The 16,841-nt window shown below is 43.8% G+C and overlaps 1 long non-coding RNA gene across 9 annotated transcripts; it reads right to left on the reverse strand.

The window, feature by feature from the left end:
• Positions 1-362: 362 nt before the first annotated feature.
• On the reverse strand, positions 363-3,259 carry LOC119316382. 9 transcript variants are annotated; one of them, XR_005152964.1, is made up of 4 exons: positions 2,935-3,258; positions 2,566-2,852; positions 1,907-2,016; positions 363-928 (listed from the first exon to the last, which is right to left on the reverse strand). It is a non-coding gene; the product is annotated as an uncharacterized LOC119316382 (long non-coding RNA). The 9 variants fall into 9 exon arrangements; XR_005152960.1 differs by having other exon boundaries at positions 363-2,016; positions 2,566-2,604; positions 2,688-2,852; positions 2,935-3,256; XR_005152963.1 differs by having other exon boundaries at positions 363-1,018; positions 2,688-2,852; positions 2,935-3,255.
• Between the last annotated feature and the right edge of the window lie 13,582 nt (positions 3,260-16,841).

A 16,841-nucleotide genomic window follows, 5' to 3' on the forward strand; every position in this document is an offset into this window, starting at 1 on the left:
CCACCGGAGACGAGGCGGACCTGCGACGGAGCCGGCGAGAGGCACGAACCCTGGCTTTTCTTGGAGGAGGAGGCGGCGGCTAGAAAGAGGCTTTCCAGCTTACTCAGGTTCTAAATTTACTTTGACGGTAAAGAAACAAGTTCTATTAATTCAGTTGAGAAACACGTCCTACTTGTATTTTATTTTGTGACACGAGAAACACGTTCTACTAATTCAGTTGAGATCCGAACGTAAGAAATTTGGCAGTAGATGTAAACAAGAGTATCTTCAACGTGTATGGTCCAGTAACTGAATGTCATGTCAACGTATGACTTACTTGTAAAATGATAGGCAAATGTAATAATTTATGCGGCATATTCCAAACTATTTTGTAATATTATTTCTGTTACACGACAGTGAAGCCTGAAGGCCATCTCATCGATGTCATTTGTGGTTGACTCAATCTGATCTCAATACTCTACCTCATCAGAGGATCAAGGACATAGAAATAGCTGAGCTTTAAAAAAAAGACTCGAGCTTAACCCAACTTTGAATTAACAAAGCGACCAGCCGGCTAGAATTACAATAACCACCAACATCTCTAAGAAAACACCAACAAACAAAGAAAAGAAAACAACAAAAGATACAAGGGGTTCAGCAAACCACTCACAAGTTACAACAAAAGCAACAAGCTAAGATAAACAACTAAGGCACATTTCCAGCTTAAAGTAGATGAAGCCCTTCTCGACGAACAAGACAGTAATCAGCAGCAAAAGCAGAGCCTTGGGAACGATGAACAACCAGCAGGAGAGGAAGCGTCCTCGACATCACCATGGGCACAAGAGAAAATTAGTTGTGACCTCATCCATCTCCGGAGGGCACTCCCTGCCCCCTCGCCTTGGCACGGGAGGCAACAATCCATTGGAAGATGGAGACGCTCCCTCGAGACCTAAGGTGAAAACAACCGTTGAGACCAACCGGAATACAAAATGACCATCGCCACTGTGCTAAGCCGAGCTTATGGAGGTAGAAACTTCACCTGTTGAACAACACATCACACTCAAGGACGAGAAAATGCACAGAGGATGCTGCAGACAATAAGCAAAGCAACGGAGATAGCCGAGACAATACTTAGGAGCGACACCTAGTCTACAAGGAGTATCGGGCTCATGCCACCCCCGACACGCCGCAGCAACTAGGGGACCCCTATGCCCTTCCAACAAGACCACGGAAGCAGCACACCGGCCAACCATATAAAAGAAGCAATTGCCAGCTGTAGAGATATTCATCTCACAGTCTGCACAGACAACCATAGCCTTCACCCTCCTCAGTTTATCACAAGAGATAAATTCATTCTCCAAAACATAAAAAATGTTGGCAATATCTCAGAATAATCTCATACATAATCAAGATTCATGCGTGTTGATTTATAAAATGGGCGCAACTAACCTCCAAGTTCCTCATTGCACTGTAATGAAACAAAAAGTACCGAAAATAAAACCCAGCAAAGATTGACGCCCTGAAGAGGATCAGAATTCACCTCTTTGCAATGGAAATAAATCTAACTGGAAATTGGTACTAACCAAGCCAAACAGCATCAAACGAGAAAAAATTGACTACTCTGGATTCAGATAAATAATCAATGTTACTCATGCAGTCGGCTGAAGATATAATAGCTGGTTGCTTTTCTCGAAATAATCAATGTTACTCATGTAGAGAACTGTACGTACAGATTTTTTGCTAGCCTAAACTCCAGTCAGTTATTTTTGTTTCAATGCATGTCTCATTTTCCCATTGTTTCAGTAGGCAGTACATTCTATATAGGATCATGTGGTGCCGTTTTCTTGACCACTGGTAAACTAATACCCATCTCCAAATGGCACGGAAGAAATAGCTTTATTTTCCTCTGATCCTGACTGAGATGTACCTGAGGTTGTTGTTCATGTCGCAAGCAGGCATCACATGCAGAGCAATCAGAGGACGCACCGGCCTACCATGGCAATTCTTATGCACTTGTCTAACTACTTGAGTTAGCTTCTGAAAATTGTGTGAAAAAGAAAATGATTAATGAAATGCAGTGTTCTCAGCTGTCACTTAGAAGTACATGGGACTGAAACAAGGTGATAACATCAGTTCCATGCTTCAATTGGTTATATGGTGTAAGCCTGAAGAAACTGTATGACATTTGCATTACTCCGACTAGAATCACGACTATTATCAATATTCATACTCTCCCAGCATGAACTTAAAAAACAGTAACACAACCAGAGCTTCCAAAAACATTGCATGTCTAATATAAAACAATAAAAAAAAGTATACCATGCAAACACGAGCGCGCATATACCAGGTATGACATTTCGTCTCATGATCTCTCCATACTACCTATTCGACAGAAATCGAACACCGATTTAGCAATTTGGAAAGAACCAGTTCCCTAAGAGTTGTAACACTGGTCCTTAATTAATGAAATTCCTTTTCAGGTTGGATACCCCCTTCCCTTATTGCTTCAGAAAAACAGAAAATTTGGGAAGAACACAGACATAAAAGAAGTGTAAACATATTGGAACTGGGATCAGGGTTTCTCACATCCTCCCATGAGCTCCCCACCTGCAACCTTGCGGCTTCCTGTGGATGAGTATTACACACACCAATGACTCGCTCAACTCCACGCACCACACTCAGAAAGGTATCTGAAACACAAAGTTCACCTCAAATGGGGTGCTATATGGCTGTTGCCGCTCTCCACATCTAGGAGATGGCACACGTGCCCCCTCGTCCGTGTCAGCTTCTGCCTACTTCCCAGGATACTTCTTCTCCATCTTCTTCCTAAACTACTGCAGCTTCAGGCAGACAACCCCAAACACTCAATCAGCCTGAAAATCGAAAAAAAATCTTAAAAATAAAAATAGAAAATGTTGGACTCAGTACCTTCTAGCACCACCTCAACACACTTACCGCAGAGCCGCCGCATCCATTCACGGTAGAGCCACCGCGACCACCATATATACGAGGGCCGCCCAACATCGACACCAGCCGTTGAGCACCATGCCGCCCCGCCTGCCCGCCGACCACCGCACTGTTGATCCCATGAGCAGCCCCTCACTGCATCGCCTGATTGGAATAGAACGGGAGGTGGGCCGCCAACACCGAGCAGTATCGACGAGCACCGCTGAAGATTTGCCGCCGAGGACCTCCCGTTAACGTTCGACGCGCGCTATCCAGACTCCAGAAACCGCTCGTATAGAATAGGATGGGGAACGGGGTATCTCCCAATCCCCACGATCAGCTAACTATCAAGCGAAAAGTAAAATTACAGCGGTCAGGAGGAAAAGTAAAATTACATCGGTGCCAGTAGAAATTTACAGCGGTGCGACGGTGTCTTGGTTCGGTTTAGCCCAACCTCCGTCTAGGTCGATCGACCAGGGTGATGAACTACTTATTCCTCACGTCCCTGATAGACTTTCTATGTATATACATGCGTCGTATCTAGTGCATCTGGGGCAGGTCGTGCATCCATGTATCCATCGATTTCGAGTAAATAGCATAAAACTATCATTTTTCGCATTATGGTTTTAAAAAACTACCGAAATTTTGTTTGTGACTGATACCTATCACTTTTGGCATCGGCTGTCTCAAAAAACCTAAATCACCGAGTGCTTTGCAATTGGGAAACGTTTCAAAACGCTGCGCCGGCCGAAACTTCGGCCGGCCACTTCGTCACGCAACACACTAACATAGAGGCCCCGTGCAAACAGCTTCACGCGACGCACTCGTTCCCATCCATTCGTTCCTCACGCCTGGCTCTATCCTTTCTCAATCCAATCCAAGCCTTGGCGACGACGCCACCAACCGACGGCCATGGCGTCCTGCGACGGGGTACTGAAGACTGACGGCGACACGATCCTAGAGACCGGCAACGACGGGATGCTGGAACGACGCTGGCGGATGCTACAACCGCGGGGTTGCCGGAGCTGCAACGACCTTGGCCGGCGACATGGGATGGCCCCATCGGTGCTGGAGAAGACGTGCCATGGCATGTGTCACCTACCCCCTCATCCTCATGGCGCACTCCGTCCATCCATCTAGATCCACTCCAACGACGACCTCCCCCCTGAAAACTACAACCAGCTGAGCCAGAAGCTGCAACCGTCATCTTTTTTTGCTACTACGGGCGTCAGATTTTCTACATTCATCACGACGGGTCTGCGACCTACTAGGGCGGTGGCTTTTTTGTTGCAACCGTCCTAAGATTTTGCTATTATGGGCGGGATTTTTGCTACATCCATCATATGTGGGGGAGACCGCGACCTGCGACGGCAACAGCGACGAATTCATGCAAACGGACATGGAAAAAAGTTTCAACCGGCCTAGTATAAGTTACAACCGATGGAGAAAAAAGCTTCAACAGACATGGCAGAAAAGCTTCAACCCTCATGGAAAAGTTGGAAGCAGCTGCGAAAAAAGCTTCAACCGACCATGAAAAAAGCTTCAACCGGTGAAAGAGTAGCTACATTCATTCATATGAAAGCTTCAACCGGCGAAAGAGTAGTTTCATCCTACCACTACAAAATAAAAATAAAAAGCTACAACCATTGTTTTGGGAAGTTTCATCCATTGGATTGAAAAGTTTCAACCCTCTTTTCCAAGTTAACGGCGGCGACTGAGAAGCGGCGACTGAGAAGCAAAATAAATGAGGCAACTGATGACAAGAACTTTTGCTGAAAGAGTTTTTTGCTGCAACCGTCGCAATTTTTTGCTACAACCAGCGACGAATTTTGCTACATCCATCATGGGCGGAGCTGCCACCTACCACGACGGTGACTTTTTTTGTTGCAACCGTCCTCAGATTGTGCTACTACCAGCAAGGAGTTTTGCTACATCCATCATGGCAGAGTCGCGACCCGCAACGGCGGCGACGCTGAATTGCTGCAACCGTCGTACATTTTTGCTACCACCGGCGTTTTATTCTGCTACATCCATGAGGGGCATAATTTTTGCTACGACTCGTGATTTTGTTTTTGTGGCCAGCAAATTGAGGACGTGGTACAGCGCGAGCTTGACAACGGAGGTGCTGCGGCCATCTCCACTGGAGTTGCCATGGAGGTATGCGCGGGCGGCCAAGGATCCTATGCGGAGCATGAGACCAAGGACGAGCGCGTGCGGCCAAGGATGCGGCGGCAAGCGGAGGTTGCCGGGGAGCACGAGGGTGAGGACAAGCGCAAACGGCGCGACGGCAAGGCTGCGAACAACTACGGCAGTGAGCTTCAACGGTGACGACAACGAGCTTCAACGGCGACGGTTTCGATTTGGGTCGAACGGTTGCTGCAACGTTTGGTTTGGTGGAGCCTCGCGTGCGCAGATCTGACGGCCTTCACCATCTGCATCGGACGGCTCGGCCTTGACCGGCCCAACAGTTGGGCCGGCGCACCGGCGCAGATCGCTGCCCTTTGCAATTGATCGCGATTATGATAGTTGGGCCTGCTCCTAAACAAACCGTTTGTGACTGTTTAGTTTGACCGTTAACTGACATGTGGGACCCACATGCCAGCTTCTTTTTTCTTCTTCTCTTTCCTTCTCTCCTCCCCCGCATGTACTCTCTTTCTCTCTCTATCTTATCTTCAACCCCGCCGGTGACCATGTCCCCTTCCTTCACGTGCCCACCCCACCGGCGACCCGCTCCCTCCCCTTGCACGCCCACCCCGCCGGACCCGCTCCCCTCCCCTCGCGCGCACACCTCGTCGGCGACCCGCTCCCCTCCCCTCGCATGCCCACCTTGCCGGCGTCCATGGAGTCCCTGAGGCAGCGAGCTCCTGGACACGGCGGTCCAGACAGCCACCCAAGGAGCCCCGGCAGCGGTAGCCACCTCCGCCGCCATCCACACCGCCAGACCCCTGCGCGTGGCCTGTGGATGGAGAGCCGGCGACCTCGGCCGCATGTGCGGCTCCTCCGAGCTCCTCCTTCACCCTGCTTTCTCCGACGCAATTGCCCCCGATGATGACCATGGACGCGACGCCGGAGCAGAAGGGGTTCACCGGCGGGGTGGGGGTTGCTGGATGCGGCCGCTCGCAGCATAAACAAGAGTTGGCCGTCGAGATGCTCCTGCCGCGGCCGCCTGCATCACGGACAGGAGCTGGCCACCGAGATGCTCCCGCCGCGACTGCTCGCAGCCCCAGCTGCAACAGCGACAAGCACGGCCGGAGGAGCCTGATCTGGAAGACGGCCATTGTAGGGGCCTGATTGCTTTTTTGAAATATTTGCAGGGACCAAATTGCATTTATAAAATATTTACAGACACTGTCATGTGTGTCCCACGTGTCAGTTAACGGTCAAACTAAATGGTCAAACAAATGGTTTGTTTAGGAGTGGGACCCAACTGTCATAATCGCGATCAATTGCAAAGCACTCGGCGATTTGGGTTTTTTGAGACGGTCGACGCCAAAAGTGGTAGGTATCAGTCACAAACAAATTTTTGATAGTTTTTTTTGGAACCATAACGTGAAAAGTGGTAGTTTTGTGCTATTCAGATCAACATCCCACGCATGGGATCAAAAGCAACACAAAGTTGCATAAACACGCCCGCCGTGCTCATAGTTAAGTCAGCTAATTTTCCAATAACCCCCTCAGCTAAAGCACACCTCCCACTTACGTACTCCCCGCCCGTCTCCCTCTCAATCCCTAATCACGGCTGCCGCCTACATCCGAACGACGGGCACGACCGCGACGGCATATGCATCTGCAGAGACAATCACCACTGCGGAATTCATCCGCCGTCACGATCTCAGGCACCACGGGATGCAACTCCGAACTCCCCATCGTCAGCATGGTGGAAAAATCATCGTCACATGATACACCGCAGCCGATCATCATGGCGGCTTCTGCTGTTATGGATGTTCAATATGCATCGTCGGTGATCCATAATTCAGGCGGTGACCCTCCATATGCATCTGCATCTAGCAATCGTGAGGCCCATCTCACTTGCCCTGTTACGGCTGTTGAAAATACTACTGCTGCTGAATACGGACCGAACTTCAGTATGGTGCATGGAGTTTCAGGTAACATGGGTAAAAGCTAACCTTGCTGTGTAGGACTCTTATTATTTGTGTATACGTACTTGTCTAGAGACTAGCCACGTTGATGCATGTGCAGCTAGAGAATCAGGAAAAGGCTTGCAAACTCAAATGAATGAGGGGGAATTCACTACGCCAAGAAAGAAAGAAAGCATTTCACTATTTGTGAGTTTAATAAATTATCCTTGACCATGTGGCTTATTAGTTCAGAGAGTTCTGCATGATGATGATAACTGTGATTCATGATTTATGTTGCAGTGCTCGTCTTTTACGCCAAGATGCGAGGAAAATTTGAAGCCTAAAGTAGGAATGACATTTGAAGGGCTTCAGGCTGTCGAGGAGTTCTATAAGTCCTATGCACATCATGTGGGTTTTGGAGTTCGTGTTGGACAGCAAAAATTGTTGAATAATGATGTGGTTCGGACAAAGCGCTTCATGTGTAGTAGGGAAGGATTCAGGGCTGAGAAGAGAAAGGAGATTAAAGACCCATCAAACCCATGAAAGAAAAATCGTAAGAATACAACTACACGATGTGGTTGTGATGCACATATCTTTGTCAAGTTGTGTGGCGACAACACGTACAAGATACAATCATGGGTTGAGCACCATAGTCATGGCCTTGTATCCCCTGATAAACGCCACTTGATCAGATCAAATCGTAGAGTTACTGAGAGGGCTAAAAATACACTATACACATGTCACAAAGCAATCATAGGTACATGCCAGGCATACAGGCTCCTTCAAGTCAGCGAAGGTGGTTTTCTGTATGCTGGATGCAGCAAGAGGGACCTGCAAAATTACTATTGTGATCTCAGGCTTAAAATCAGGAACGCTGATGCTCAAATGTTTGTCGCTCAGCTATCTAGAAAGCAAAAAGTCAATCCAGCTTTTTTCTATGATTTTGTTGTCGACGACCAGGGGAACTTAATGTATGTGTTCTGGGCAAATGCCATAAGTAGGAAAAACTACAGTCACTTCGGTGGTGGTGGTGTGGTATCCTTTGATTCTACGTACACCACTAATCAATATGACATGATCTTTGCACCATTTACAAGGGTCAATCATCACTTACAAAGTGTGCTTTTTGGTGCGGCATTCTTGATAAATGAGCAGACTGAGTCATATGTTTGGTTGTTTGACACCTTCCTTACAGCAATGGGAGGGGTAGCACCTAGACTCATAATAATTGATGAAGCTGTTAGCATGAAGAATGCGATTAAAGAGGTTTTTCCATCCATAGTGCATAGGTTATGTATGTGGCACATAATGGAGAAACTTCCGGAGAAGATTTGACCAATAATTCATGAAGATTCTGATTTTTGGGATAGGATGAATTCGTGTGTATGGGGTTCAGAAACTCCCGCCGAGTTTGAATCACAGTGGAATTTCGTGATTACGGAGTTTGGCTTGGAGGAGAATGATTGGTTGGTTAAAAGGTTTAGCATTCGCGAGTCATGGATACCAGCTTTCTTTATGGACATACCATTGATACGTCTCTGTCGTATCTACTTTTCCAAACACTTTTGCCCTTGTTTTGGACTCTAACTTGTATGATTTGAATGGAACTAACCCGGACTGACATTGTTTTCAGCAGAATTGTCATGATGTTGTTTTATGTGCAAAAAACAAAAGTTCTCGAAATGACCTGAAACTCCATGGAATATCTTACAATAAATAATAAAAAATCATCGCCAAAGATGAAGACCAGTGGGCCCACACCCTTTCCACGAGGGTGGGGGGCGCGCCCCCTACCTCGTGGGCCCCCTGAAGACCTCCCAACTCCAACTCTATATATCTACTTTCGGGGGAAAAAAATAAGAGAGAAGAAATCATCACATTTTACGATACGGAGCCGCCGCCAAGCCCTAAAACCTCTCGGGAAGGCTGATTTGGAGTCTGTTCGGGGCTCCGGAGAGGGGAATCCGTCGCCATCGTCATCATCAACTATCCTCCATCACCAATTTCATGATGCTCACCGCCGTGCGTGAGTAATTCCATCGTAGGCTTGCTGGACGGTGATGGGTTGGATGAGATTTATCATGTAATCGAGTTAGTTTTGTTAGGGTTTGATACCTAGTATCCACTATGTTCTGAGATTGATGTTGTTATGACTTTGCTATGCTTAATGCTTGTCACTAGGGCCCGAGTGCCATGATTTCAGATCTGAACCTATTATGTTTTCATCAATATATGAGAGTTCTTGATCCTATCTTGCAAGTCTATAGTCACCTACTATGTGTTATGATCCGTTAACCCCGAAGTGACAATAATCGGGATACTTACCGGTGATGACCGTAGTTTGAGGAGTTCATGTATTCACTATGTGCTAATGCTTTGTTCCGGTTCTCTATTAAAAGGAGGCCTTAATATCCTTTAGTTTCCATTAGGACCCCGCTGCCACGAGAGGGTAGGACAAAAGATGTCATGCAAGTTCTTTTTCATAAGCATGTATGACTATATTCGGAATACATGCCTACATTACATTGATGAATTGGAGCTAGTTCTGTGTCACCCTATGTTATGACTGTTACATGACGAACCGCATCCGGCATAATTATCCATTACTGATCTGATGCTTACGAGCTTTCCATATACTGGTTTACGCTTATTTACTTTCCCGTTGCTATTGTTACAATCACTACAAAATACCAAAAACATTACTTTGCTTTCGTTACTCTTTTGTTACCGTTACCATCACTATCATATTACTTTGCTACTAAACACTTTGCTGCAGATAATAAGTTTCCAGGTGTGGTTGAATTGACAACTCTGCTGCTAATACTTGAGAATATTCTTTGGCTCCCCTTATGTCGAATCAATAAATTTGGGTTGAATACTCTACCCTCGAAAGCTGTTGCGATCCCCTATACTTGTGGGTTATCTAGACTAATTTATGGCGCCGTTGCCGGGGAGCATAGCTCTATTCTTTGAGTCACTTGGGATTTATATCATCTTATCATTATGAAGAACTTGAGAGATCCAAAAAACCAAGATCTATCCCTCAACTACGAGGGGAGGTAAGGAACTGCCATCTAGCTCCGCACTTGATTCACCTTCTGTTATGAGTAAATTTGCGACACCTACACCTGCTTCTGCTATTCGTTCTGATATGTCACATGTTATTGATGATGCCACTTCTGCTATGCATGATACTTATGATGAAACTACCTCTATGCCTGATACTACTATGCCACTTAGTGATTTTCTCGATGAACAACTTGCTAGGGCTAGAGAAATTGAAAATATTGAATCTGATGATACTGATGAAAGTGATGATGAAGAATCACTTGTTATTCCTGAGGGTTATTTATTTGATCAAGAAGCTTCTTTATCCATTTTAGCTTGCAGAAATAGAACTGAACTAAAAAATTATTAGCTAAATGGAATAAGCAATCTCTAAATGCTAGAATGAAACCTGATCCTGCTTTTGCTACTTCACCTATCTGTGTTGCTGATAAGGATTATGAATTCTCTGTTGATCCTGATATAATTACTTTGGTTGAATCTGATCCTTTTCATGGTTATGAATCTAAAACTGTTGTGGCACATCTTACTAAATTAAATGATATAGCTACCCTATTCACTAATGATGAGAGATCCCGCTACTTTTATATCCTCAAAATATTTCTGTTCTCATTAAAGGGTGATGCTAAGATATGGTTTAATTCTCTTGATCCTGGTTGTGTGCGTAGTCCCCAGGATATGATTTACTACTTCTCTGCTAAATATTTCCCTGCTTATAAGAAACAAGTCGCTTTAAAGGAAATATACAACTTTGTGCAAATTAAAGAAGAGAGTCTCCCACAAGCTTGGGGGAGGCTTCTCAAGTTACTTAATGCTTTGCCTAATCATCCTCTTAAGAAAAATGAAATACTTGATATCTTTTATAATGGACTAACTAATGTTTTCAGAGATTAACTGGATAGTTGTGCTGGTTCTCTTTTCAGGGAAAGAACACCGGATGAAGCTGAAATCTTATTGAACAATATGTTGACAAATGAAAATAATTGGGCACCTCCTGAGCCAGCTCCTGCTCCAATTAATGAGCCTATTCCTAAACCAACTCCGAAGAAGAGAGGTATTCTAATTCTCAGTCCTGAAGATATGCAAGAGGCAAAGAAATCTATGAAAGAAAAAGGTATTAGAGCTGAAGATGTTAAGAATTTACCTCCTATTGAAGAAATACATGGTTTTAATTTACCGCCTATTGAAGAAACATATGATCTTAATCCATTATTTATTGAAGAACCTCCAGACCTCGATAACCCGACACAGGTAGTAAAGGTAAATTCTCTCTATAGATATGATAAAGCTGAAACCCCTCCTACTAAAATTGCTAGTCAGTGCTTGAATGAGTTTGATAATTTTATGTTTTAGCAAGAAGACTTCAATGCTTATTTTGGTAGACAATTAAAACAAGATGCTGATATGATTAAATACTTGGGTGATTATATGGCTAATATTAGAGGTGAACTTAAACTTGTTAGCAAACATGCTTCTATGGTTACCACTCAAGTAGAACAAGTACTTAAAGCTCAAAAAGAATTGCTCTATGAGATGAATAATAAGAAAAATGATTATGCTGTTATAGTGGCTACTAGAACTGGTAGAATGACTCAGGAACCTTTGTATCCTGAAGGCCACCCTAAGAGAATTGAGCAAGATTCTCAGAGAAATAAAATTGATGCACCTAGTTCTTCTAAAAAGAAGAAAAAGAAAAATGATAGAACCGTGCAAACTGCAAGTGAACCTATTGCTAAACCACCTGATAATCCAAATGATATTACTATTTCCGATGCTGAAACACAATCTGGCAATGAACATGAACCTAGTGATAATGTTAATAATAATGTTCATGATGATGCTCAACCTAGTAATGATAATGATGTAGAAATTGAACCTGTTGTTGATCTTGATAACCCACAATCAAAGAATCAACGTTATGATAAGAAAGACTTTGTTGCTAGGAAACATGGTAAACAAAGAGAACCTTGGGTTCAGAAACCTATGCCTTTTCCTCCCAAACCATCCAAGAAAAAGGATGATGAGGATTTTGAGCGCTTTGCTGAAATGATTAGACCTATCTTTTTGCGTATGCGATTGACTGATATGCTCAAAATGAATCCTTATGCTAAGTACATGAAAGATATTGTTACAAATAAAAGAAAGATACCAGAAGCTGAAATTTCCACCATGCTTGCTAATTATACTTTTAAGGGTGGAATACCAAAGAAACTTGGAGATCCCGGAGTACCTACTATACCATGCTCCATTAAAGGAAACTATGTTAAAACTGCTTTATGTGATCTTGGAGCCAGTGTTAGTGTTATGCCTCTCTCTTTATATCGTAGACTTGACTTGAATAAGTTGACACCTACTAAAATATCTTTGCAAATGGCTGATAAATCAACTGCTATATCAGTCGGTATTTGTGAGGATGTGCCTGTTGTGGTTGCAAATGTTACTATTTTAACAGACTTTGTTATTCTTGATATTCTCGAAGACGATAGTATGTCCATTATTCTTGGAAGACCTTTTCTTAATACTGCAGGGGCTGTTATTGATTGCACTAAAGGCAATGTCACTGTTTATGTTAATGGTAATGAGTATACGGTAAACTTTCCGAGGAAACAACCTCAAGTTCATAGTATCAATTCTATCAGAAAAATTCCATCGATTATATTTGGAGGTTTTGAATTTCCTCTTCCTACTATCAAGAAGAAATATGATATACTTATTATTGGGGATGTGCATATCCCCGTTGAGGTAACCTATTGTCATTCGAAATTTCTCCGGTTTCATGTTAATCGGAATGAGTTTGTTAACAAGACTTGATCAACCTTATTAGTGGATTCCTTTTGACGAGCATGAGATGGATGAAACTAGAAGCACAACCTTCTGTACCCTCTCTATACTTTCTGTTATTTAGTTGAAATAAAGTAAAAATAAATAATTTTATGTCTTATCTGATTATCCGTGTAATATAAAAATACCTCAAAAATAAAAGTTCTCCAAATGCCCTGAAAAATAAATATAATTTTTTCTAGAATATTTGAGGATTTATGGAACAAAGAACACACCAGGGGGCCAACCACCTTGTCACGAGGGTGGAGGGCGCGCCCACCCCCCTAGGGCGCCCCCTGTCTCATGGCCCCACGGTGGCCCTCCTCCACTTATTCCTGCACCCATCCTCTTCTTCTTCCTCCCACAAACACGAAAAACCAACTCAAGCACGAGTTCCAGCCCCTTTGCTGTAATTTTCGATCTCCTTGCTCAAAGCACCTCTCACAAAACTACTTGGGGAGATTGTTCCTTGGTATGTGACTCCTCCATTGGTCCAATTAGTTTTTGTTCTAGTGCTTTATTCATTGCAAATTTTTGCTGCTTAGGTGACCCTGTTCTTGAGCTTGCATGTCAAATTTATATGGTCAAAAGTAGTTTTGATGCATGATATAGGCTCTAGGCACTTGTAGGAGTAGTTGCTATCAATATTATTGAGTTTGGTTTACTTTTATTTTGAAGTTACTAAAAATTTCAGAATCTTTCAGAAAATGATGAGGAGATTATTGAGGGGCTCATCGAGCCAAAGCTCGAAGGAAAAGGCATCGAAGCCTAAGTATAATTTGCCACGCACCGCAGAGGTTCGGGCGTGTGAATGGCCTTCCGAGGATTTCTTGAGAGCAGCCGGGATTTATAAAGATTTTCATGAATTGGCTCGTAATGCAGGCATCACCGCTTTCCTCCACGACCAATGCGATCAGTATCTCTTACTCACAAATACCTTTGTGCAAAACTTTCATTTTCATTCTAGGAACTCACCACCTACGGTGGAGTTTCATTTATATGATGGGCATAAGGAGATGTCACTTTATGATTTTTGTCGGATTTGTTTAGTCCCTTTTGAGGGCAAGACAGAAGAACCACCTCGTGATGATGTGGAGAGATTTATTGATACCATCACTGTAGGGGAAACTAGGAAGGTTTCCGATGCACGAATCACTAGCATACATTTTCCTGTCTTACGTTACTTTGCATTATTTGCTAGTCGTTGTTTAATTGGTCGCGGAAACTATGGAAACCTTAGTATCCCTGATATTATTATTTTTGTTCCAAGGTTTATACAGTGATAACACTTTTAGTATGGGCGGCATTATTGCTAGACGGTTAAGTATGAACCGTACTAAGGGTCCCATCTTTGGAGGCATCTATGCTACACGCCTAGCCGCACATTTTAACATACCTATTAGGCATGCTGAGAAGGAAGAAAAAGTGCTGCCTTGTGTTTATCTAGATTATAAAAGTATGGTGGCACATGATTTTATTATTAAGAATAAGGCAAGGGAGCTTAAATATCAATTATTCTTTAATAAACATCATCATGAGACTATTACCTTGCCTGCTCCTTCTTTGTTTGATTTGACTGTAGGCACGTACCTTATTCTGTTGATGGCTATCCACGCCTACCGAAACCCTGCACCAGCCGAGGAGCCAGAACCGGAACCACAATTTGATCCTTCACGACAGTCTAACTATCAGTGGGATCCGGAGATGATTGCCAGCCAGTGGCAATCGGAGCCTTCTTCTTCCTCATCGCAGTACGACCCCAACTATTATTATGGATATCCGCCAGGCCAGCCGTGGCCATAGACCAACTTAGGCCAAAAGCCTAAGCTTGGGGGAGTATGTATTTCCCACCGACATTACAATTATGTTCACACACACTCATTGATATATGTCGGTGCTCATACTTTTTGATTGTATCATCCACGCTAGTTTATTTTCCTTTTTATGCTTTCTTCTTGTGTGTTTAATAAACCTTAAGAAAAACCAAAAAAAATTAGTAGTAATTTAGTTTCCATGCTTGTAGTAGTAATTAAAAAGAAAACCCAAAAATATTTCCCGTTCTTCTTTTGCTTGTTGGGAGCTTTCCCGTGTAAATAGTTTTATTTCTTTTCTTTGGGGGTCAGTAGGAGAAGACCATAATTAAATTGTTGAAGTGGCTCTTATATGCATTGTTGTTTATCTGACAAAAGAGCCCATATTGACTTGTCTTCTCCTGTTTATTGAATGCTCGCAGATTCCAGCTTAGTCCAATGCACGTGCACTCTTATTATTATTCACATTGTTCGGTCGTGCAAGTGAAAGGCAATTATGATGATATATGATGGACTGACTGAGATGAGAAAAGCTGGTATGAACTCAACCTCTTTTGTTTTTGTAAATATGGTGAGTTCATCGTTCTTGATTCAGCTTGTTATGAATAAACATGTTTGCAATGACAATTAGAGATCATAGTTGCTTGTTCCATGCTTGATTAGCTATGAGTTATAATGGTTTACCTTGCATGCCAACATGCTATTGAGATGGTTATGATGTGGTATGATAGGGCGGTATCATTTTTTGAATGATTTAAGTGACTTGACTTGGCACATGTTCACGCATGTAGTTGAAACAAATCAACATAGCCTTCACGATATTTATGTTCATGGTGGATTATATCCTACTCATGCTTGCATCCAATGTTTATTAATTTTAATGCATGTACATGGCTGTTGTCGCTCTCTAGTTGGTCGCTTCCCAGTCTTTTTCTAGCCTTCACCTGTACTAAGCGGGAATACTGCTTGTGCATCCAATCCCTTAAACCCCAAAGTTATTCCAGATGAATCCACTACGCCTTCCTATATGCGGTATCTACCTGCCGTTCCAAGTAAATTTGTATGTGCCAAACTATAAACCTTCAAATAATCATCCTGTTTTGTATGCTCGAAAAGCTCATGTATCAACTAGGGCTGCCTATATCTTCCATGCTAGGCGGGTTATTCACAAGAGGAGTGGACTCCGCTCCTCATTCACGAGAAAGCGGCTGGTCACCGGGATGCCCAGTCCCATACTTTATGCAAACTAAATCAAAATAATTGCGAAACAAAACTTCCCCTGGGACTGTTGATAGTTGGAGGCACTCGTTGTTTCAAGAAACATCGGAATGCAGAATCACCAGTAATGCCCAAGGACCAGCTGATCAGCTGTATTACTTAATGTATTAAAAGAACATCTCAAATCACCAGGAACTAGGCAATATGAAATTTATTTATTTCCAATTTTTCCATTCACAAAATGGCAAATTCACTTGTCTGTGAAAAACAATACTCAACAGCAATGTACAGTTCAAATTCTAAACTGTGAAGCTGCACGCCCATTCAACAGAGAACAATTAAATGGATTGGCTCATAACCTACAATCTGCAAGTAGCCAAGTACTAGATACAGTGAACAGGAACAAGAAATCCAATGACGTGCTCCTTGTTTGCTATGCAAGAGTTGCTAGCCACACGAGTCTCTCTTGCCGCGGGTGGACGCCGTCAGGTGGAGGAGCAACTGCTGGATGTGGGTGCATGTAGTCGATCGTGCGTAGGTTGCGGCGGCCGGCCAACTCAATGTTGGGAACCGGCGACAAGGCGGGCCGGCGTGGAGTTAGGCCAAACACGTGGTGGATCTGGCTGAGGCCGTCGAAAGGATCACCGTGGAGCAGTTTGAGGTGGACGGACGTGGAGGCAGGCCAAGCGCGGCCACCGTCGAAGCGATCACCACGGTCGTGGAGCCGTTCGGGCCGGCCGGACCAAGCGGGGCTGGCGTCGAAGTATTCATCTAAGGCGCTGCCATGGAGCGATTGGAGGAGAGGGATCCAGATTCAGAAATTAAGATTTTTGGCAAGGTATGCTTGGGCTAAGGGGGTTATTGAAAAATTAGCTGACTTAACTACTAGCGCGCGGGCATGTTTATGCAATTTTGTGTTGCT

The sequence above is a fragment of the Triticum dicoccoides genome, chromosome 6A, assembly GCF_002162155.2.
Source record: "Triticum dicoccoides isolate Atlit2015 ecotype Zavitan chromosome 6A, WEW_v2.0, whole genome shotgun sequence".
NCBI classification, from domain to species: Eukaryota; Viridiplantae; Streptophyta; class Magnoliopsida; order Poales; family Poaceae; genus Triticum; species Triticum dicoccoides.